This window comes from Giraffa tippelskirchi, chromosome X (genome assembly GCF_054371585.1).
Source record: "Giraffa tippelskirchi isolate mGirTip1 chromosome X, T2T-mGirTip1v1.2.pri, whole genome shotgun sequence".
NCBI lineage: Eukaryota > Metazoa > Chordata > Mammalia > Artiodactyla > Giraffidae > Giraffa > Giraffa tippelskirchi.
Window position 1 is genome coordinate 140,702,199 of NC_137289.1, and position 25,491 is coordinate 140,727,689.

General features: G+C 41.6%; 1 pseudogene across 1 annotated transcript in view; it reads left to right on the forward strand.

Annotated features, from left to right (window-relative positions):
• Nucleotides 1-16,072: 16,072 nt before the first annotated feature.
• The window catches only part of LOC145536112 (dual specificity protein phosphatase 18-like), an 88,971-nt pseudogene continuing 79,552 nt past the window's right edge, over nt 16,073-25,491 (forward strand). Inside the window, exon 1 of the transcript XR_014075653.1 lies at nt 16,073-17,044. The product of XR_014075653.1 is annotated as a dual specificity protein phosphatase 18-like (transcript). The remainder of the gene's footprint in view (nt 17,045-25,491) is intronic.

Genomic DNA, 25,491 nt, shown 5'->3' on the forward strand with positions numbered 1-25,491 from the left:
CTGAGTGTGCTGGTCGCTCAGTTTTGTCCGACTCTTTGCAACCTCATGGACTATAACCTGCCAGGCTCCTATGTCCATGGAATTCTCCAGGAAAGAATACTGGAGTGGGTAGCCATTCCCTTCTCCAGGGGATCTTCCTGACCCAGGGATCGAATCTAGGTCTCCTGAATTGCAGGCAGATTCTTTACCATCTGAGCCACCAGGGAAGCCCTGGTATAGTCTTGATCTTCTAGAGCTCCATTGTCCAATATTGTAGCCCCTAGCCACTTGAGGCTGTGGAGCATGTGAAATGTGGCTTGTCCAATTTGAGATGCACTGTAGAGTAAAATTCACATTGGACTTCAAACACTTAGTATGAAAACCTGAATGTAATATATTTCAATGATTTTTTAATGTTTTCCTCAGCTTTCAAATATAACTGATAAATAACATCATGTAAATTTAAGGTGTACAGTGCGATGATTTGAAACATGTATATGTGTCAAAATGATTACCACAATAAGATTCATTAAGACATTCATCACCTCACATAACTGTATTTTTATAGTGGTAACATTTAAAATATACTTGAATTGTTGATTACATATTGAGATGATCATGATAGACTGACTAAAATTGAATATAGTATTAAAATTATTTTTACCACGTTGAAACTTTCTGAAAATATGTGACTGCTAAAAAATTTAAAATTCAATACATGGTTCCCAATATATTTCCATTGTATAGTACTGTTTTTGAACCTTGACCATCAGGGGACTTCCCTGGTGGTCCAGTGGTTAGGGCTCTGCCCTTCCACTGCAGGGGGCGTAAAGGTTCAATCTCTGGTCGATGACCTGAGATCCTGCATTTGCAGTGCAAAACAAACAAACAAAAAAACCCAAAACAAAACAAAACCCTTGACCATCAGGAATTTGGATCTTCATTTGCAGAGAAATGGGAAGGCATTGGTAGATTTTAAACATGGGAAAATTATGACTATTTTTTAGAAAAAAAAAGAATGCAGTGAGAAGAACAAATTAAGTAGGCAGAATAATTAATAATAACTAAGTGGGCAGTTTAGTAATAGTCCAGATGAAAGATGATAGTCACTTGGTAATGACTGGGAAAAACAGTTTTCTGCTCAGTATCAAAAAATTACAATTCTGGAGAAAATATTTTTTTAAAAATTTATGTGAGAGTGTATGTTAAGGCAAATATCAAATGAATGTCCTTCACAGGGGAGCTAAGATTTTAGATTGTTCTGTGTCTAAAGGGAAGATGAAAGGTTACTTGGGGCACAAACACTTGTTCAGGGAAGAGCCACTTAAATGGCAACTCGAGACCATGCAAGGTATGCACTAGAGCAGGATAAAGATTAGGCTTTGACCCTGATTGAGGGGAACCATCGGAGTGTTTTGAGCACAGGAATGACGTGGCCATTGTCATTGCACTAAAATGTTGTTGGTGTTGAGGTGTAATTGACATATAACATTATATTAGTTTCAGATGTACAACATTATGATTCAATATTTGTATCTTTTGCAAAATGATTGCTACAGTAAGTCAAGCATTCAAGTCATTGCATTTTAATTATAAGATGATGCTGGTTGCTGTGCTCGAAATAGACTGGAGGGGGTGAGAATAGGAGAAGAAAGACCATTTAATTAAACAATTCTTCACTTGTAAGCATTTTCATCATTTCTAATTTTCTCTAATTTTAAAGACAGACTAATCAATGTTGTGCAATAATAAAATTATTTCTTTAAGATGATAAAAGGAATAGTGTAAGTTTATTACATCATTCCTTTACTTTCTTAAGATAAATTCTAAGAAATATAAGTCTTGGTCAGTGAGGTCATCTTTTATGACACCTTTTGACATATATATATATTGCCAAATTCCCTTCCAGAAAGTTGGACCCAATTTATGATGCTGCTTTCCTCTACTTGTGCCAGCCCTTGGTGGTCTTCCTCCTTCTTAAAATTAATCAAGCAGGAGCTCGAAGTATGCCTTTAATAATTTTTCAAAAATTAGATCATTATTTTCTTCCATGAAACACCTCCTCCCAGCATGTCCTAGTACAGCTATTCCATTGAACTTCAGACAAATTATATAGTCAGTCTTTTCTGGTTGTTGTTTAGTGGCTAAAGTCCAACTCTTTGTGAACCCATGGACTGTATCACACCAGGCTTCCCTGTCCATCACCAACACCCAAAGCTTACTCAAACTCATGTCCATCCAGTCAGTGATGCCATCCAACCATCTCATCCTCTGTCATCCCCTTCTCCTTCTGCCTTCAATCATACCCAGCATGAGGGTCTATTCCAATGAGTCAGTTCTTCACATGAAGTGGCCAAAGTATTGGGTTTTCAGCTTCAGCATCAGTCTTTCCAATGAAAATTCAGGACTGATTTCCTTTAGGATTGACTGGTTGGGTCTCCTTGCAGTCCAAGGGACTCTCAAGAGTCTTCTCCAGCACCACAGTTCAAAAGCATCAATTCTTCAGTACTCAGCTTTCTTTATAGTCCAACTCTCACATCCATACATGACCACTGGAAAAACCATAGCTTTGATTAGACAGACCATTGTTGGCAAAGTAACGTCTCTGCCTTTTAACATGCTGTCTAGGTTGGTCATAGCTTTTCTTCCAAGGAGCAAGTGTCTTTTAATTTCATGGCTGCACTCACCATCTGCAGTGATTTTGGAGCCCAAGAAAATAGTCTCTCACTGTTTCCATTGTTTCCCCATCTATTTGCCATGAAGTGATTGGATCGGATGCCATGATCTTAATTTTCTGAATATTGAGTTTTAAGCCAGCTTTTTCACTCTCCTCTTTCACTTTCATCAAGAGTCCCTTTAGTTCTTCTTTGCTTTCTGTGATAAGGGTGGTGTCATCTGCATGTCTGAAGTTATTGATATTTCTCCTGGCAATCTTGATTCCAGTTTGTGCTTCATCCAGCCCAGCATTTCACACGATATACTCTGTATATAAGTTAAATAAGCAGGGTGACAATATACAGCCTTGATGTACTCCTTTCCCTATTTGGAACCAGTCTATTGTTCCATGTCCAGTTCTAATTGTTGCTTCTTGACCTGCATACAGATTTCTCAGGAGGCAGGTCAGGTGGTATGGTGTTCCCATCTCTTTCAGAATTTTCCACAGTTTGTTGTGATCCACACACTCAAAGGATTTGGTGTAGTCAATAAAGCATAAATAGATGTTTTTCTGGAACTCTCTTGCTTTTACGCTAATCCAGTGGATGTTGGCAATTTGAACTCTGGTTCTTCTGCCTTTTCTAAATCCACCTTGAGCATCTGGAAGTTCATGGTTCATGTACTGTTGAAGCCTGGCTTGAGAATTTTGAGCATTACTTTACTTAGCGTGTGAGATGAGTGCAATCGTGCAGTAGTTTGAACATTCTCTTGCATTGCTTTTGTTTGGGGTTGGACTGAAAACTGACCTTTTCCAGTCCTGTGGCCACTGCTGAGTTTTCCAAATTTGCTGGCATATTGAGTGCAGCACTTTCACAGTGTCATCTTTCAGGATTTGAAATAGCTCAAACTGGAATTCCATCACCTCCACTAGCTTTGTTTGTAGTGATGCTTCCTAAGGCCCACTTGGCTTTGCATTCCAGGATGTCTGGCTCTAGGTGAGTGATCACACCATCGTGATTATCTGGGTCCTGAAGATCTTTTTTGTATATTTCTTCTGTGTATTCTTGCCACCTCTTCTTAATATCTTCTCCTTCTGTTAGGTCCATACCATTTCTGTCCTTTATTGAGCCCATCTTTGCATGAAATGTTCCCTCAGTGTCACTAATTTTCTTGAAGAGATCCCTAGTCTTTCCCATTCTATTGTTTTCCTCTATTTCTTTCCATTGATCATTGAGGAAGGCTTCCTTATCTCTCCTTGCTATTCTTTGGAACTCTGCATTCAAATGGGTATTTCTTTCCTTTTCTCCTTTGCTTTTCGCTTCTCTTCTTTTCTCAGCTCTTTGTAAGGCCTCCTCAGACAACCATTTTGCCTTTTTGCATTTCTTTTTCTTGGGGATGGTCTTGATCACTGCCTCATGTACAATGTCACAAACCTCTGTCCATAGTTCTTCAGGCACTCTATCTATCATATCTAATCCCTTGAATCTATTTGTCACTTCCAGTGTGTAATCATAAGGGATTTGATTTAGGTCATACCTGAATGGTCTAGTGGTTTTCCCTCCTTTCTTCAATTTAAGTCTGAATTTTGTAATAAGGAGTGCATGATCTGAGCCACAGTCAGCTCCTGGTCTTGTGTTTTTTTGCTGACTGTATAGAGCTTCTCCATCTTTGGCTGCTAAGAATAATCAATTTGATTTTGGTATTGACCATCTGGTGATGTCCACATGTAGATTCTTCTCTTGTGTTGTTGGAAGAGGGTGTTTGCTATGACCAGTGCATTCTCTTGGCAGAACTCTATTAGCCTTTGCCCTGCTTCATTCTGTACTCCAAGGCTTAATTTGCCTGTTACTCCAGGTATCTCTTGACTTCCTACTTTTACATTCCAGTGTTCTATGATGAAAAGGACATCTTTTTTGTGTGTTAGTTCTAGAAGGTCTTATAGGTCTTCATAGAACTGTTCAGCTTCTTCAACATTACTGGTTGGGGCATAGACTTGGATTACTGTGATATTGAATGGCTTGCTTTGGAAATGAACAGAGATCGTTGTGTCATTTTTGAGATTGCACCCAAGTACTGCATTTTGGACTTTCTTGTTGACTATGAGGGCTACTCCATTTCTTCTAAGGGATTCTTGGCCACAGTGGTAGATATAATGGTCATCTGAACTAAATTTGCCCATTCCAGTCCATTTTAGTTCACTGATTCCTAAAATGTCGATGTTCACTCTTGCCATCTCCTGTTTGACCACTTCCAATTTACCTTGATTCTGAGATATTGAGAACCCCGAAAACAGTGTTTCCTGGAGTTGGCTCAAATTCATGTCCATTGAGTCAGTGATACTATCTAACCATCTCATCCTCTGGCACCCCCTTCTCCTTTTGCCTTCAATCTTTTCCAGCATCAGAGTCTTTTCCAATGAGTCAGTTGTTCACATCAGTTGGCCAAAGTATTGGAACGGTGGTAAAGAATTCGCTTGCTAGTGCAGGAGATACAAGAGACACAGGTTCGATTTCTGGGTTGGGAAGATCCCTTGGAGTAGGATATGACAACCCATTCCAGTATTCTTGACTGGAAAATTCCATGGACAGAGGAGACTGGTGGGCTACAATTCATGGTTCACAGTCAGACATGACTGAGCAGTGCATGCATGCACACATTTCCTTTTCTGGTTAGTGCTAACAATTTATTAAGTTTTTTTTTCGTTCCTAAAGATGGGAGAACCTTGTCAAATTGGTACATTATTGATTTCCACTTTAACATTTTTTAAGTTAAATTGAATAACAAACCCAAAATAAGTTTAGGAAAGGAAGTCTGGGTAATTTTTTGAAGTTATTGGATATTATCCTTTTGGTGAATTTTTAATCAATAATCTGAGGATTGCTAAAACCCGAAAGAAAACTCATTATAAGTTGGCATAATTATGAGGGTAGAGTAAATGTTACACTTTTTGGTGAAGGATTTTTCAGAAGTATTTCAAGATGAGACACTAGCTCTCCAGTTTTTCAGAATGAAGCCTCTTTTCCAAAGACTTTTTTTTTTAAAGCTGAGACGCCTTAATGAGCAATCTGGAAATACTTGTTGGTAGAAAAAAAAAGATAAACTACAGTATGTTTATAAGAATGTATGCATATATTTATTTAAGAATAATTTCTCTTTCTCTTTGTTCCCTGGAGAATCACTGGGTGAAATTAATTTTAAGAGACCATTGACAAGGCCCCTCAAAGTTAAATTAAATTGAGGAATGCTACTGCAATTTGATTATGTTTTCATCTTTTCAACTTCGTCATCTAGTATAGATTGAAGTTCTATTTTCATACGTCTGTATAGGTCACCTAAAAGCCTTGTTCAAAATTGTATTTTTTTCCTCTCATGAGTAATTTCTCTCACTAGGTAACCTTTGTTTTCTATGGACATAATAGAGGTGTTTATTTAGAAATAGCAAAGGAGAATGGATTCTATTTTGTGACATATTGAGTCATAAGATACAATTATGCTTGTGTATGCAGCAGCTGACCTTTTCTTTTTCCAAACTTAGAGGCTGAGAAGAGGGTTGACCTGCTGTTGTTGTTGTGTGGAGTGTAAAGAACCTGGGCTCCCAGACAGATAGAAGGAGACGGTTACCACAGACAGGGTGAGGTTTAAAGCTAGTCAGTAAGCAAGAAAAAAAAATTTCTATCACAGACTTGCCCCTAATGTCTCCCATTTCTGATATTAGCACATTCCTTATGTTAAATTGCTCTTTACTGATTCTTCCAGAATTTTATTCCTTCCTCCTCCAACCCTCCAGCTTTGCATCAGAAGTTACCACCTGCTACTCTGCGTTGTTGTGCTTGACTCCAGATGCATGGGTCACTCTTTATTTCTCGACAAAAATGTATCTTCAGGCTGCCTGTCATTCTTCCCAGCTCTATTCCTGCATCATTTTGGTGAGGTAAATACAGTTGATTCTCATTCTTTGTGGTTCTGTAAAGTCACCGTGAAGTGCTGCACTCAATATGATAGCAAATTTGGAAAACTCAGCAGTGGCCACAGGACTGGAAAAGGTCAGTTTTCATTCCAATCCCAAAGAAAGGCAATGCCAAAGAATGCTCAAACTACACACAATTGCACTCATCTCACATGCTAGTAAAGTGATGCTCAAAATTCTCCAAGCCAGGTTTCAACAGTACGTGAACCGTGAACTTCCAGATGCTCAAGCTGGATTTACAAAAGGCAGAGGAACCAGAGATCAAATTGCCAACATCCGCTGGATCATCGAAAAAGCAAGAGAGTTCCAGAAAAACATCTGCTTTATTGATTATGCCAAAGCCTTTGACTGTGTGGATCACAATAAACTGTGGAAAATTCTTAAAGAGATGGGACTACCAGACCACCTGACCTGTCTCTTGAGAAATCTGTATGCACGTCAGGAAGCAACAGTTAGAACCACACATGAAACAACAGACTGTTTCCAAACCACGAAAGGAGTATGTCAAGGTGTATATAGTCACCCTGTTTATTTAACTTGTATGCAGAGTACATCATATGAAATGCTGGGCTGGATGAAGCACAAGCTGAAATCAAGATTGCCAGGAGAAATATCAATAACCTTAGATATGCAGATGACACCACCCTTATGGCAGAAAGCAAAGAGGAAGTAAAGAACCTCTTGATGAAAGTGAAAGAGGAGAGTGAAAAAGCTGGCTTAAAACTCAACATTCAGAAAACTAAGATCATGGCATCTGGTCCCATCACTTCATGGAAATAGATGGGGAAACAATGGAAACAGTGACAGACTTTATTTTTGGGGGCTCCAAAATCACTGCAGATGGTGAGTGCAGCCATGAAATTAAAAGATGCTTGCTCCTTGGAAGAAAAGCTATGACCAACCTAGACAGCATATTAAAAAGCAGAGACATTACTTTGCCAACAAAGGTCCATCCAGTCAAAGCTATGGTTTTTCCAGTAGTCATGTATGGATGTGAGAGTTGGACTATAAAGAAAGCTGAGCACTGAAGAATTGATGCTTTTGAACTGTGGTGTTGGAGAAGACTCTTGAGAGTCCCTTGGACTGCAAGGAGATCCAACCAGTCCATCCTAAAGGAAATCAGTTCTGAATAGTCATTGGAAGGGCTGAAGATGAAGCTGAAACTCCAATACTTTGGCCACTTCATGTGAAGAACTGACTCATTTGAAACAACCCTGATGCTGGGAAAGATTGAAGGCAAGTGGAGAAGGTGACAAGAGAGGATGAGATGGTTGGATGGCATCACCTACTCGATGGACATGAGTTTGAGCAAGCTCTGGGTGTTGGTGATGGACGGGGAAGCCTGGCATGCTGCAGTCCATGGGGTTGCAAAGAGTTGAACATGACTGAGCAACTGAACTGAATTGAACACTGAATTAGTGAGCACTGAAACGTTGCTGTGTCCTTCTGCACTGTTTGGGTCCAGGGAAGGCAAGTCTCCTGTCTTTGATGTCTGTGCGAAGGGTACCCTATGTTCCAGATTCAAACTATCTGAAATATCGTAAATATCATGACATTGGGATCATAACTTTGAGGAAATGTTCATTTCAGCCCTGAGTTGATCCAGGTCTGCCTGTGAGAAGGACTTCAGAGTCCTATGTCCCTACAGACTGCAGTGATCAATGAATGTGGGATGTTGTGTCTGTTTTGTTTGTCATGAGGCCTTGGTCTGGGGGAACTGCTCCTGACTGGGGCCACTGGGCACTGGTGTGCATGACTGGGGCTTTTATCACAGGCACCATATGAAAGGTGTCGGGAAGCTGTACGTGTGGCATCTTTGTGTCCAGGTGACCTATCCACATTTTGGATGTTGTTCTGTGGCAGCTTTGCATTTCCTACGTTGGTGTGGGGGCAATATAAGCTGTGCAGTTGGGTACCTGATGAGTGTCATGTGAGTTTCCTATCACCGCTGTACCAAATGACTACAAACTTAGTGCCTTAAAACCATGTAAATGTATTACTGTAAAGTTTTATAGGATAGAAGTCTGTCGTGGATCTCAGGGAGCTAGGATCAAGGTGTCAGCAGGTCTCTCTTCCTTTCTAGGCCTTAGGAGAGGATCCATTTCTAGCCTCCTACATTTCTTGGCTTGTTGTCTCTCCATCTTTAAAGTCAACAACAGTGGATTGAGTCCATCTCACAGTGCATCCCTCTAATCTCTTCTGCCTCCCTCTTCTACTTTTAAGGATTCCTGTGATTGCTTTAGGCCCATCTGGACAATCCAGAATAATCTCCCTATTTTAAGGTCAGCTGATTATCAACATTCATTCCATCTACAATTTTAATTCTCTTTCTCCATTTAACATAACATATTCACAGGTTCTGGGAATTAGGTCATGGACATCTTTGGGGTGCCATGATTCTGCTTACCACAGGTACCAGATGAAATGAAGATGCTGTTTCCTGTCCTCTAACCTTCTATGAAGGGATGTAAATGGAGATGAAAGCCTGCGATGTGTCTTGAATCTGATTGCCAGTTTGAATCTGCAACCACTGCTGTCTCAATGCCTATTAGAACACAGTTTTGAGAGGGTGGATTTTTACTGGGAACATTACACATGTTCAAGCACAGTTTATTAAGTCTCTGCAGGGGTCTGCTATTCTGATAATTGACTAATTACTTAATTGTGCAGCTCCCAAGATATCTTTCCTTTTCAAAACCTCTGAAAATAATTTTAAGATGCTGGATAATGGGTTCCTGGGACTCTGATAGCTATTCAACTCTCCAAAGCTTTAGGACTTTTCTTGGCCATCAGAAAGAATTGAAAGCTACTGTTTTCTTTTAGAGGAAAAAAAAAAAAGTTTTTTTTAACCTGTGTGATATAAATTTTAAATGAAGGCAATATGCTAAGCTGGGCTGCTGTAAAATGATTTTCATCATTGCATTCATTGTGTCAACCAGATCTTTGGCTCCAAATATGCTGTTCTTGTAAAAATCTTATTTCAGCTGTCAGGGTAATCAAAATGGTTTCAAAAGCTTTCCCTGAATACTGCATTGAAATAAAATAATAAGATACGCTATCAAATGTCAGACTCTACAGAAGGAAAATACCAGGTATGGGCAGCTTTTGCTTTTTTAAAAAAAAGTCTATTTTATTAACTTCTTTATTTGAGTATAATTTTGAACAGACTATTCCTGAAATACATAGTTTCAAAGTCAGTTAGGTGGCTTTCAATCCAAAATTGAATTTGAGACGACATAATTAAACACAGAATTATAGAACAATATTTTCTTTATTAAAGTTATCTTTTGATGCCGCAGTTTGTTTTGTGTGATGGGATTTTTATAATGTTGTTGGATTGCATATGCAGAGGAAAAAAATGATGGATACAGGTTTTATCCTTTAAAACTTTGATACTACAGATTTGCATTTCTAAAACTCTGTGGCCTACAGATGTCTTTAGGCTACATGATCTTATTCTGTTATTATAGCATACAAATGTTGTTGATGTTGTGGATGACATAGATGTGGAAATGAGGGTAAAATTTTGGAGAGAACTCACTGAGTAGTCAGAGGATTATGCAGAAAATTGCTCAAAAGAAATTTGTATTTTAAAATATTACCTAGCGGGAACTCCCCTGGTGGCCCAGTGGCTAAGACTCTGTGCTCCTAATGCAGGGGGCCCAGGTTCAATCCCTCGTCAGGGAACTGGATCCCACATGCTGCAACTAAGACCTGGTATAGCCAAATAAATAAATACTTTAAAAAAATGTTTAAAAAAAATAAAATAAAATATTACCTAGCGAAGTCAAGGTTGAAAACTAAAACAACCCAAGATCATGAGGCTAGATCTTTTTGGAGACATCCTGAGGATAAAAATACCAGGTTTGCTGTTGTGTGAGCTGGCTGCTCTAGAGCAGCTGGGGGAATGTTTTCATCCTCCTCATGTCTCTTCCTCAATGAAAGCCTCTCAACAACCTTCCTGTCTGTCCCAGGCTCCACCTCTGACCATTGCTGTATTCAAACCTCAGAATTTCTTCCCACTCTTGGCGTTGATTCTTGATGTCCATTCATCCATCTTTCTATCCAACAAGCTTTTGTTGAGCACCACTTTATAAGAAGTTAATTATAGAAGAATCAATGAAGTTGGGAATGATACCGATCTGCACTATCTCGTCACTCAGACCTAGGGAAAACTTAAGGGAAAAGAGGAAATAGATCAACTCACTAATTTCAGGGGTCTGAGTCTTGCCATCTTCATTCTTGCTGACTACCTTTGTGTGTCAAGCACTGGCAGGGTATTAAGATAAAGAAAACATCAATTAGCAAATTGCAAATGAGGATCAATTAATTGGAGTTGAGGATGGGGGAGGTGGGAAGGGAGAGGTTAGGCTAGGAAAAAAGGGCCTAGACAAAAGTTGTGAGGTGATTGGAATTTTCCATCACCATTTCATGTGCCTACTATCTGTTAGTAGCTGCCATCTCAAATTTCTAGGACGTTCTATCACTCTGTAACTAGTAAAGAGACCTTTCCCTCCCAACCTCATTCCCATTCTCCACTGGGGGACCTTGACTATCTCTGTCTCCATTCTCTGGATTCAAACTTTTCCACATGTCTCATCTATATGTCTTCCATCCCACTCTGCAGAGTCCTCTTCTAAGGGCTATTTTGCCACTTGATTAACCAGTTAATGAAGATACATAAAAGGGGACATTCACTCTGCAGGCCATACAGCACTGCTGGTGACTCTAATGGAATTTAGCGGATCCACAGGGCTTTTACTACCAAACATACACACCATGTGACTGGTTACCTTTTAGTGGTCTTGATAGGAACTTTGCCAAAATACTGCTCCCAATTCAGAAGCAGCCAGTAAATGGCTCTTTTTTTTTTTTTTTAAGGATTTTTAAATACAATATTTATTTCTTGATTTGGCTGCATCAGGTCTCAGTTGTGGCATGTGCGATCTTGGTTGCATCATGCAGATCTTTGGTTGTGGCACACAGACTTTCCAGTTGTGGTGTGTCGGTAGCAGTAAATGGCTCTTGTACAAATTCCTCTATAGTAAATGGCAGGAAGATGGCATACAGCTTTAGCTACAATGTCTCTCTGCAGTAAGGGACAGTGAATTCAGAAATAGCAATAGTAGGACACATTGCAAAAAATGGCCTCAATACTTTTCATCTCCTTTCAGCAAGAGATGGAGTCTATTTCCTGGTCCTTGAAACTGAGGCTGACCTGGGGACTTGCTGTGACCAGTGACATCAAGTGAGTTCCAAACTAAGGCATCAAGAGGCTGTGCGGCTTCTACTTTTGTCTGTCCTGGGACCTTGTGACCCAGGTGATCCTGCTGAGTGATGAAAAGCACATGGGCTGTCACTTCAGCCTGCCAACCACCAAACACATGAACGAGACCATGTTAGACCATCCAGTCATTAGCTGTCCACCAGCTGCCTCCGGAAGCACACACAAGTCCAGCAGGGATCTACTGAGCTAGCTCTGATCAGAATAATCAGCCAGCTCCCAGAATCATGCGCTAAATAAATAGTAGTTGTTTTAATCTACTATGTTTTAATCCACTAGGAACTGCTATGAGCAGTCATATGAAATGATTGTGATACTATTTTTAAATAGGAAAAATGGGATGGATTCAGCAGTAGAGTGGAGTGAAATCTATAAAATTTGACTTTATGACCCAAAGAGGAGAATAAGTGAAGAAAAAAGGATATGAAGATGTATGTATCTAAACCTACCCAGAAAGCACAAATCTCTTGCCAGCATTTGCTATGAAAAATCCAGAGTATTTGAATGAGTCTGAATATCTTTTTATAATTATTATTTATATGTTTATTTGGCTGTGCCAAATCTTAGTTGTGACACTCAGGATCTACTAGTTGCTTCATGTGGGATCTAGTTCCCTGACCAAGGATCAAACCCAGGTTCCCTGCATTGGGAGCATGGAGTCTTAGCTACTGGACCATCAGGAAAGTCCTGGTCTGAGTACCTTAAACACACCTACTAGTATGAAGGAAGATAGTCCCAGTTCTAGATGGTACTCAACATAAATGGCATATGTCCCAGTTCACATCAAACTGAGATTTAAAAGTTGTTGATCTTGGCTGATATCTGTTTATAGGTATGATATGCTTGAGGGCAGTTTTTTTTTTCCTGAAAAGAGAGGGGGTTCTTTGTTACTTTGTATGACCTGAGTGCAATTGAGAACACATACGGTTCAGTCTCTGAGCAATGTTGTCTTCAAAAGCAGTGTGTGGTAGAAAAACATAATTGACAGCAATTCATACCTGTACTCAGTCTCTTGGAGGAAAAGAAAAGCCAAAGGGGGGAGTACATTAATGCTAGTGAAGCTTAAAAGAGCGTCTTCTTTCAGTTCAGTTCAGACGCTCAGTCATATCTGACTCTTTGTGACCCCATGGACTGCAGCACGCCAGGGTTCCCTGTCCGTCACCAACTCCCAGAGCTTGCTCAAACTCATGTCCATGGGGTTGGTGATGCCCTCCAACCATCTCATCCTCTGTTGTCCCCTTCTCCTCCTGCCCTCAATCTTTCCCAGCATCAGGGTCTTTTCCAATGAGTCAGTTCTTTGCATCAGGTGGCGAAAGTATTGGAGTTTCAGCTTCAGCCCTTCCAATGACTATTCAGAACTGATTTCCTTTAGGATGGACTGATTGGATCTGCTTGCAGTCCAAGGGACTCTCAAGAGTCCCTTGAACCACAGTTCAAAAGCATCAATTCTTCAGTGCTCAGTTTTCTTCACGGTCCAACTCTCACATCCATACATGACTACTGGAAAAACCATAGCCTTGACTAGACGGACCTTTGTTGGCAGAGTAATGTCGCTGCTTTTTAATATGCTGTTTAGGTTGGTCATAGCTTTTCTTCCAAGGAGCAAGCATCTTTTAATTTCATGGCTGCAGTCACCATCTACAGTGATTTTGGAGCCCAAAAAACAAAGTCTCTCACTGTTTCCACTGTTTCCCCATCTATTTCCATGAAGTGATGGGACCAGATGCCATGATCTTAGTTTTCTGAATGTTGAGTTTTAAGCCAACTTTTTCACTCTTCTCTTTCACTTTTATCAAGAGGCTCTTTAGTTCTTCTTCACTTTCTGCCATAAGGGTGGTGTCATCTCTGTATCTGAGGTTATTGATATTTCTCCCCGCCATCTTGATTCCAGCTTATGCTTCATCCAGCCCAGCATTTTGCATGATGTACTCTGCATATAAGTTAAATAAGCAAGGTGACAATATACAGCCTTGACGTACTCCTTTCCTGATTTGGAACCAGTCTGTTGTTCCATGTCCAGTTCTAACTGTTGCTTCTTGACCTGTATACAGATTTCTCAGGAGACAGGTCAGGTGGTCTGGTATTCTCTTCTCTTTAAGAATTTCCCACAGTTTATTGTGATCCACACAGTACTTGGGTGCATCTTCTTTAGACATCTTTATTGTTCTCAGTCTTTCTATAATGCCTTATAGCAGCACTCCTAAGAACTCTCTGGAAGTGGCTCATGAAAATATAAAATGTTCTCTTCCCACTTTTTCTATAGTCTTTGAAAACTTCCATGAAACAAAAAGACATGGCTTTTTGGTCTCTTGACTATGAGTCTCCACTCAGGTATAGAGCTAAAGATCTCTTTCTTGTCCTGTCATCTAAACTCTCCCCTCATCACTGTGATATTCCCTCCTTCACTTCCTCCTTCTTTTCCATCCCTATGTTCATGCACAGTGATGTCTTCCTAAAACTAGTGCTCCCAGCATTCGACTCTCTGTGATACATTTGGGCTTCTGGGGTGGGTAATCTGTCTTTATTTCTCTAAAAATCATCTCATTTCCCAGATTTCACACTCAATAGGAGAAAATTGACACTTAACTCCCAAGTAAGCTTCCTTCTTCTTTAGAAATAGGGGGAAAGTGGAAAGGGCTGAAATATTCATGTATTAATATATATAGCCTTATGTGATTTTGGATTATGTAAATATGAAATAATATGATTAAAAACATACTTACAAAATCTCATTTCTAGAACAAAATCTGAAATAATTTGGACCTCCCCCAATGAGAAAAAAAAATAATCACACATGTTTAAAGCTGGTGAACTGAGTGAATTGGAAACTATGCTACTGCTGTGGTAGTTGATAAACAGAACTACGTGATGCTATTCTTTGTCAATCCTATTGAATTACAGAAGTTTTAATTATGAAAGATTCTCTGGAAAATACCCTAGTATAAGCTGACTTCGATATTCTATCCTCTTGTGGCTTGCTTTTGTGCCTGAGGTGCAGGGGAGGGGACTGGGGAAAGCTAAAAGGAGGGTCAGACTTTGAATCTTCATGAGAAAGGGGAGAATCAGACACTGGATGTGCTGCTTCAAGGTCCATGTGACAATGGGCATCATTGTGAAAGGACAAGAGCCAGTGTCCCCGTTTCTCTGTGGCACCCAGGACCACAATGACATTTTCAAAACTGGCAACTCGGACCAGGAGGGGACGCGGGCAAGGACGTTCCAAGATGTCCATCAGCCATGTCAGCTTTGAGTCTCCCCCTAGTGGCTTCATTAGGAAAGACATCGATGCAAGGAATGTGTGCTCAGTCGTCTCTTGAACTCTTTTCGACCCTATGGACTGAAGCCCGCCAGGCTCCTCTGACCGTGGGATTCTCCAGGTGAGAATACTGGAGTGGGTAGCCATTCCCTTCTCCAGGAGAAAGGACTGTGAAAATGGTAGGTGCTGACTGACTGACAAGCCAGTCCATGGGCACAGGAGAGGCATCTTTTTGAAGGCTTTTATTGATACTTTTGGGTGGGAGGATATTTTTGAGGGTCTGTGTGAGCAGGAAGAGTTAAATGCAAGAACTTTGAGATGCTGGTGATAATCACCCTGAATTTATGGACAGGCTACTTTGACCTTGGAATTCTCATGCTACCTGTCCACACCAGTATGGTAGCTTTGCTCCTTATTCTCTTGGTGGGCGTCAGCTATTTTACTTAACTCTCTTAATCTCTGATTCCTTCCTTGTAGAATGGAGGCAAAAAATCACACTTAAAGAGATTTTTGTGAGAATTCGGCGTTGCCATGGAGATGGAATGGGCAAGAAGGAGTGGGCTGCGGCGTGGAGCAGACCCTACTTCTGGACTAACTGCTGCGGTCCCCACATGATCGCAGGACGGGTAACCTGATGAATTTAGGCCCAGCAGCTCCAGGACAGAGAGACGAGGCTGGCGATTCTCCAGAGACCCACCACGGCCCATTCCTCTCTGTGACAAGGGATCAGTGCTATGGAAACTGGAGCTGCGGGCAGCGCGGATAGTGGCTCCCTGGTCGTGGCCGGTCTTCTCTCACCCGGAGACCCTCGCCCAAAGTTGCTACCAAAGTGAACTTACCCTCCCGCTTACGTGAGAGGGTGTTCCATGGACACAGCCTAGCAGGAAGGTGCAGCCTTTTATGTCTCACTGGCTGCTGACCCACCAGTCGGATGACAGCATCCCCATGGGCTTTCCTGTTTCAGTTCCGGCAGCCCTCGGTCAGTGGCCTCTCACCGTCAGGAGCAGCCTATGTATCAGCAGCAGGGTGGCCACCAAAAACAAGCTCATGCTCTCCAGCAACCACGTCAGCACAGTCATCAGCCTCTCAGCAGAGACGGTGAGCACCTTATCTGAGGACGTCCACTACATGCAGGTGCCTGTGGCCGACACACCCACTTTGCAGCTCTCTGACTTTGACCCCACACAGACCACATTACAAGGTGGAGAGGAAGCAGGGTCGCACCCTGCCACAATGTGCTGCTGGCTGAGCCACTCTGCCACCCTCTGCCTCGCCTATCTCATGAAGTACCAGGCCATGTCCCTGCTGGACGCCCACACATGGGCCAAGTACTGCCGGCTCATCCTCCAGCCCAAAAATGGCTTTTGAGAGCAGCTCATCCACTATGAGTTCCAGCTGTTTGTCAAGAACACCATGACCATGGTCAGCTCCCCCATGGACATGATCCCTGACGTCTAGGAGAAGGAGGTCTGTCTGATGATTCCACTGTGAGCCATTCTGCCAGCCCCAGGGTCAGAGGTACAGGTCTGCCACTGATCCTCCACCAAGATCTCTGGTTAAACATTTTTCTTTTGTTGATACAGAAAAACCAGATGATGCCTTTTATAAGGGCACCGAAAAAGGAAGAGTGCTGTAGCTCTTAATCTTATCATTCATATTTTTAAAGATTCAGCTTACTAAATGTAAGATAGTGAAGATAAGTTTCCTATCCAGTGAGTGACAGGTGCTGAACCACGTGGTGCCTAGGTCAAGTGGACCAGTGCCCAATGCATGTGACAAACCTGGAATCCTGCAGTCCTCCCCATGGCCAACTAACCCAGGAATGAGTCTGCCACAATCCTGTCTCATCCTTTTGAACCTGAAGCCAGCTTTAAGCATCATGGTGCCTTTCATGCTTCTCATAGTAAGTGCCAGCCTCTTGGGTAAGTAGACTTCAAGCAGTTCTCCAGAAGCCCTGGGGGCCCCAAGCCAACCCTGCATCCACCTTCAGCCACCAGGGCCCAACTCTGGTTTTCTAGATTGTACTTATGCATAAGATAGTTTTCAAAGGAAGCATTCAGTTGTATAAAATTAAAAAAAAAATTTTTTTTGAGCACCGCTGTACATAGCAAGCTCTCCTCCAGCTTTTGATGAAAGATGGCATTGGTCTCTGTCTCAGGGCATGTGTGGAGAGCAGGCCTGACGTTGAGCCTCAGAGGTTCCTTGCGCAGGCCTTGGCCCAGAAGGCTGGAGCTATGGACTGGCCTGGCTGGCTGCCAGGGTCCACAGGGGCATGTGCCTGACGGATGAATGAGTGGGGCCTATCAGTAGACACTGAAATCCAGAGTTGTTCCAATCCCCCAGTTGTGCAAGGATCTGGGTCAAGACCATCTATTCTAACCCATAGGTTTTCAAACAAAAGCACAACTGCCCTGTATGGGTTCAGAACCCAGTGGAGGCCAAATACCCCTTCTCTCCAAACCTACCCCTCTGCCACTTCCACGAAGTGCCTGCCCATGGCTGTCATTTTAGGATCAAGGGAGACTGATCTCACTTTCTCCATGAATAAACAGACCCACAAATGCCAGGATGAGTGTGGGGAGGACCCCACAAAGCAGAAGAAACCTATCTGGAAGAAACCCAGGTGGAAAATTTCTTTGAAAGCATTTTTCTTAAAGAGAAGTTTATTTGGGTATATTTTGTTTCAGTTTCTAAAATATTTAACATACCATGAAATGAACTTTCTTCTATATAAAGTTCTATGTGTTTTAACACATTTGTGTAACTACCTCCACAATCAGGAAACAGAGCAATTATGTCACCCAAAAAATGTCCTTATGCCACCCCTTTGCCCTGCCCCAACCTCTGGCAAACAACTCTCTGTTCTCCATCCCTATAGATTTGCCTTTTCCCCCTGTGGCTGTTTAGTTGCACAGTCATGTCCGACTTCTTGTGACTTTGTGAACTGCAGCACGCCAGGCTTCCCTGTCTTTCACCGTCTCCTGGAGCTTCACGTCCATAGAGTCAGTGATGCCATCCAACCATCTCATCCTCTGTCGCCCCTTTCTCCCCCTGCCTTCAATCTTTCCCAGCATCAGGGTCTTTTCAGATGAGTCAGCTCTTTGCATCAGGTGGCCAAAGTATTGGAGTTTCAGCTTCAGCATCAGTCCTTTCAATGAATATTCAGGGTTGGTTTCCTTTAGGCTTGACTGGTTTGATCTCCTTGCTGTCCAAGGGACTCTCAAGAGTCTTCTTCAACACCACAGTTCCGAAGCATCAATTCTTCAGCTCTCAACCTTCTTTATGGTCCAACTCTCACATCCATACATCACTACTGAAAAAATCATAGCTTTGACTACGGACCTTTGTTGGAAAAGTGATGTCTCTGCTTTTTTAATATGCTGTCTAGATCTGTCTAGCTTTTCTTCCAAGGAGCAAGCATCTTTTAATTTCATGGCTGTAGTCACCAACTGCAGTGATTTTGGAGCCTAAGAAAATAAAGTCTATCACTGTTTGCATTTTCCGCCTATCTGTTTGCCGTGAAGTGATGGGACTGGAATGCCATGATCTTAGTTTCTTGAATGTTGAGTTTTAAGCCAGACTTTTCACTCTCCTTTTTTACCCTCATCAAGAGGCAGTCTTGATTCCAATTTGTGCTTCATCCAGCCTGGCATTTCTCATGATGCATATTAGTTAAATAAGCAGGGTGACAACATACCACCTTGACATACTCCTTTCCCAATTTGGAACCAGTCTATTGTTCCATGTCTGGTTCTAACAGTTGCTTCTTGACCTGCATACAGGTTTATCAGGAAGCAGATAAAGTGGTCTAGTATTCTCATTTCTTTTAGACTTTTCCATACTTTGTTGTGATTCACACACTCAAAGCCTTCAGTGTAGTCAGTGAAGCAGAAGTAGATGTTTTTCTGGAATTCCCTTGCTTTTTCGATGATCCAGTGGATGCTGGCAATTTGATCTCTGGTTCCTCTGCTTTTCTAGAAGGTCACATATATAAACCATCATAGAGGATATAACCTTTGGAGGCTGGCTTCTTGAGTATGTCTGAGATTCACACATGTTGCTTTTTATGGACATGTTGTATTCCACTGAATGGATCTGCTGCAGTTTGTTTTACATTCATCTGTTGAAGGGTATCTGGGTTTCCAGTTTTTGGTGATTTTGAATAAAACTGCTGCAGATTAAAAAAAAGCCCGGGGGGGGATTTTTGTGAGAATTCAGTAAGCTGATGCAGGGAGGGTTCCACCGGATGCCTAGCCTCCATTGTCAGTGCTCAATAAACATGAGCTCTCTGTTCGGTCATCACATCCACAGACTCTTTGTAAGAGTCTGAAACGTACTCTCAATTTCAGAGAACCCTTGGAGTTGCTAACATAGCTCGCTGACTGGACTACCTTGATATCATTGGTAATGACTGGGTCTTGGATCCCTCTTAATCTTGAGTGATTGATGTGGCAAGAGGACAGAGCTTCATGATTTCTTCTTAATATCAGGCCCTCTGTAAAGAGAACTTCCATCACAGTTGACATTTTCTAGTTTTCTGCCACGTCTTCTGAGAAAACAGTAACTTCTTACTCAGGGGAGATGGTATTTTATCAGGCAAGTTCAAGCCATTCTGAGAGAGGAGAAAACACCTGTATGTTCTTGATCACTGACCTTTGGTGAAAATTGCTGCTGTTTTCTTTTTTCTTTATTAAATGGCAGAAAAATTCTATAATAGCAATTAATGGAAATGCTTAATTCAAACTATATTAAAGCCTATTTTTGTGTCTCTGTGATGTCAGGATGGCAGGTCAAATGAATCTTTGAAAGTATGACTAGGGATTTCCATGGAAACCAGGTAGGAATAAGGGAGGAAACCCAGCTCTGGGTCATTGGTACCTTTCTGCCACTGACTGGGGACCCTAGAGAATCTGTCTGTGGGTGGCGTCTTGCTGTGGCTCTCAGGGTGCACAAGTCTCAAGCTCCAAATGCCTCTTGCTGCTCAAGGTGGTGCCAATGGAAGTTGGGGTGACTGCTCATAGCAAACTGATCCCACTGAGTAATGATAAACTGGACTACATTTTTCAGTCCATGACTTGTTTTCAGTTACATTATTTTATGTAATCAGGTTATCACTCTAAGTTATCTCCATTCTAAAGGTGAGGAAGCAGGTTCTGAGACGTGAGGGCATTTGCTCGAGTCAAGAGGCACAGCCAGGGTTTGTACCATCCAACTCGAAGAACAGTGGCCATTTTTCTGGGCCACGGTAGGTGCCAGAACCTCCTTCCTGGGTCTTCCCTATCCACTGTGGCAGGTTGGGTGGTTGGAGAGAGTAGGGCTTTACCTCTGTCCTCATTGGAGGCTGTGATGGAGAATGGGACACAGCTTTATGTATTTCCATGAAAGGCTCCGGGGCCAGCATGGGAGACCAAAATACTTTGTGGGGAAAAATGCACATTGCCTTTCTTCCACGGTTCCTAATTTTTTGCCTGCTGGAGTGTGGGAAGTGTTAGTTGCTCAGTTGTGTCATACTCTTTGCAACTCCCAGGCTCCTCTGTCCATGGAATCCTCTTGGCAAGAATACTGGCGTGGATAGCCATTCCCTTCTCCAGGGGATCTTCCCAACCCAGGGATCGAACCCAGGTCTCCTGCATTGCAGGCAGATTCTTTACCATCTGAACCACCAGGAAACCCACTGGAGTGTAGGTCCTCATCAATTGCAATCATGAAAGACATTCTCTTATTGCATCTATTAACACAATCCTTCTACAGTTTTCTTCAATTACACTGATTATTTCCTGTTATGAGTTTATTCTCTTCTGAGATTTTTCCTCAAGAAGCTTCTGCAATTTTGGTCTCAGTTATTATATTATTATAAGAATTGGCCCTCGAGTGGCACAATAGGATGGCTGGGGGTTGTGTTATTTCGACCTCTCATGAAGCATCTTCTAATTTTTGTTGAGGATGAGAGAACTGGTTGCTGATTGGAGCTGGATGGACTGCATGGGTATCCTATATCTTTAATTGTGATAAAATAACACTGCAATTATATTCCAACTTTCAAAGTATCTCCCTCCTTTCCTTTCTACTTCAAGCCTTCAGCTAAGCATTTTTTTCTCTGGAGACTTTCCTGGCTCTCCTGCTTCCTTCTCATTCCCACCATAATCTCATAATATTCAATGGCCACCTTAGATCCGCAGTGCATCAGCTGCCTCCTTTCTGGCTCCTTAGTTTCTTGTCTTTATTCCCATGCATCCTACACATAGCAACATGAATACTTTTTTCAGCTTTTATTTGGATTAGGTCACTCCCATTCTAAGGAGCCCAGAATAACTCTCAATTACCTCTTGAATAAAATTAAACCTCCTAATTATATACGCTAAAGTCCTCAGCCTGTAAACTCCTCCACTTAATGGCCCCCTTGCCTGCCCTCCTCCACTTGGGCATCCTACTCCAGCTCTGTAAGCCCATTGGCATCCTTAAATGCATATTTATACCCATCTATTAACCCATAAGCCTTTGCACATCCCACCTCTCCTGTTCACAGTGCCTCCCCTCTACATTCCTGGTAAAATGTAATAGTCATTTGACCAGGAATATAATTGGTTTAATTTTGTTTAACTCAGTGTTTCTCAAAATTTTTTTTTAACCATGTGACAGTTTTGCTTACAAGATGTCTGTTAAAACTGTGCTGGAGAGCTTCAGTCTCCTCTTTGCTCCTCCAGGTCTGCCCCAACACTCCTTCACTCTGGTTGGTGCTACAAGGGAGGCTGGCCTGTATGAACATATCAACAGGTCCCCCTTGACCCCTCTCATGGTTACAGTGAATTGAGATGTTACTGAAGGTATTGCGTAGATGTGGCTAACTTCGATAATACATGCACTTTAAGTAAAGCAGATTACTTTCCATAGTGTGGGTGGGCCTCACCCAATCAGCTGAAGGCCTTAAGAGCAAATATTGAGGTTTCCTGAAGAAGGTTTCGGTATTAACCATGCCCCCCCCACCTCCGACCCCAACCACATGAGCCAATTTCTTAATATTAGTCTCTGTTTCTCAATATTGTTTCTGCTTCTCTGGAGAACCCTGATTGATAAACACCTTAATGTCTGGGTTGCCTTGGCCAAAAGGCCCACCTATATGTGGTTAGAGGGAGGAAGGAGAACAGAGTTAGGGTATTTATTCTCTGGGTCTCACTATGCTGGGTCACTTACAGTTGGCTGTGTCTGTGGACAGAACTCCCAGTTGCTATCTGGAACCTTCTCCCTAGGGCTGTTTCCCTCTTAGTAAATCATTCCACAGTCTTTCCCCTGGGGATGGTTTCCCTACATTTTGCCCCCATCTCTGTGACTAGCCCATTGTTAAACTTCCCTCCAGTTGCCCAATTTGAAGTACCATTTGTTTCCTGCATAACCTTGACTGATGTCTCATGAGACTAGTGTTCCAATGAACATACATTGGGAAACTATGCTTTCATTTCAACCTTTATTTTCTTAGGGTGGCGAAGTTGTAGGGTTCACGGTTCCCCAAAATAGCCTGGAGGAAACCAGGAGAGACTTGATAGAAAAAGAGATTCATGGGTTAGAAACTGAATCATGGATCGGTTTCGTTCAGCTGGGGGGAAGGTGGGCCTGGTGACAGGGTGAAAACTAACGTTTGTGGACTCAACAATTATAAAATACTTCTGCACATTTTATCTCGTTTGATCCTCTCAACAATCCCATGAGGTGGGCAATTATCCCGTGTCACAGGTGATCGAGGAGATGAGCAAATGAGCAGGGTGTATTGGGGGATGTGGGAGAAATCTGTCTAATTAAAGTGGAGAGTTCTTCATGAAAAGTGGGGAGGAGTAAGGTTTCCAGAGGTCAGGCCGGGCCAAATTATGCATGATCCGGAGGGTAGAGGTGAGGAGTCTGATTTGATGTAAGAGGCTGCAGAGAGCTTTTGAAGGATTATTTTAAAAATTTAAATTGACTGTATGAATAATACATGTTAATGGTAGAATATTTAAGAAAGTAAAGTGTAAAGAAGAAAATAAACCTCACTCATAATTTTTTCACCAGGTGATGTCCTCGTTTTATCCTCTTAAAGCTTGAAATTTGTCAGCATTCATAGCATTGTGCATGTCTTATCTGTCCGACAGAGTTTCTCAACTGTGGCACTAGTGACAGGATAATTCTTTGTCATGGGGGGACAGGGTTATAGGCTGTTTAGCAGCATCCCTGGCCTCAACTCACTAGCTGCCAGTGGTGTCCCTCCCCCAGCTTTGGTGACCAAAAATGACTCCAGACGTGGCCAAATGTCCCTTGGTAGGCAGAGTCACCACCAGTTGAGAATCTCTGATGTAACTTAAATTGTGAACATTTTCTCCCATATCATTGATAATCATAGAAAAATCCATGTGATATATATACCATACTTCATTTACTCATGGCTTTTTTCTTTGATGTTTAGTCTGTTATATAAATGTATATATATGTATTAAAAATATGTATGTATTGCCATCATGAAGAGCATAGTGATGAGTATCCTTGCATATAAATCTTTAGTTGAATCTCTGATTATCTCCTAAGGACCATTTCCTAAGAGTGCATTTCTGAGTCAAAGGACAGGAACATTTCAGGACTCCTGGTATGTTTTCCTGGAGAAGTACCTTCCAGAATGGTTGTCCAACTAGAACCACTAACCTGTGATGCATGAGTGTTCCCGTCTTACGAACCCTCACAAGCACTGCAAATTATCATTAGAAACACTATGTTCACAGGTAAAATAATAATAATATCCTGATATTTTAATTTGCCCTTTCTGATCTTTGGGAAAGTTTTCTCATGTGTTGCTTAGAAATTTGTTGACTTTCTCTTATGTAACTTATTAGTTGTTTTTTATTTGTTTGCTTTTAAATTTTGTTTACTTCCTCTTACCTGTCTTGTGAAGTGTTGAATATTTCGATCATTATGAAGGCAGAGTTTAGAAAAACACCAGCTGACTTGTGTTTAGGGGGACTATACTGATTTTAATTTTTTTTCTCAAGTGTCTTGTTTTCTCAATTTTCAGCTTAGATTCAGTTTCCCTACCATGTCAGAAAGTCATTCAACTTTGTGAAGAAAATCTCCTTCCTTAAAAGAGGCATGGAGAGAAAGAAAGAAAATGACTTTCAGTAGGCTTTTCAATTTTCTAGTTTACAACCTCAAAGTTCTATTTTATGTAGCTGAGTCCACCAGTGTTTTCTCATTAATATTATAAAACAGACTGTTACTCTCTATTGTGCTCTCCCAGGGATGTAAAACTAAAATGGAAATCCAGTCCAGCTCTTCCCCCAACTACTTCTGTAATCTCAGGCAAATGGCTTCCTGTTTCTAAACCTAACTCTTCTCATTTGTAAACTAACATGGTGAGAGAAGATGATCTCTCAGGGCCTTTAGAATACTATATATTTGTGTTCATGTGACGGGAAGAGGAGAAACAACTAGCAATAACTTGGGGCCCTGGCGTCTTGTTTTGGGTAGCAAGGAGGATGGGATTCTAAAATAATTTGAAAATGGAAAAATATGACACTTGTATGTGTCTTCCAATCATTAATGAACTTTGTTTCTTTCTATTATGCTCTAGTTCTTCTTCACTTTCTGCCATAAGGGTGGTGTCATCCACATATCTGAGGTTATTGATATTTCTCCCGGCAATCTTGATTCCAGCTTGTGTTTCTTCCAGCCCAGCGTTTCTCATGATGTACTCTGCATATAAGTTAAATAAGCAGGGTGACAATATACAGCCTTGACATACTCCTTTTCCTATTTGGATCCGGTCTGTTGTTCCATGTCCAGTTCTAACTGTTGCTTCCTGACCTGCATACAGGTTTCTCAAGAGGCAGGTCAGGTGGTCTGGTATTCCCATCTCTTTCAGAATTTTCCACAGTTTATTGTGATCCACACAGTCAAAGGCTTTGGCATAGTCAATAAAGCAGAAATAGATGTTTTTCTGGAACTCGCTTGCTTTTTCAATGATCCAGCGGATATTGGCAATTTGATCTCTGGTTCCTCTGCCTTTTCTAAAACCAGCTTGAACATCTAGAAGTTCACGGTTCACGTATTGCTGAAGCCTGGCTTGGAGAATTTTGACCATTACTTTACTAGCATGTGAGATGAGTGCAATTGTGCGGTAGTTTGAGCAATCTTTGGCATTGCCTTTCTTTGGGATTGGAACGAAAACTGACCTTTTCCAGTCCTGTGGCCACTGCTGAGTTTTCCAGATTTGCTGGCATATCGAGTGCAGCACTTTCACAGCATCATCTTTCAGGATTTGAAATAGCTCAACTGGAATTCCATCACCTCCACTAGCTTTGTTTGTAGTGATGCTTTCTAAGGCCCACTTGACTT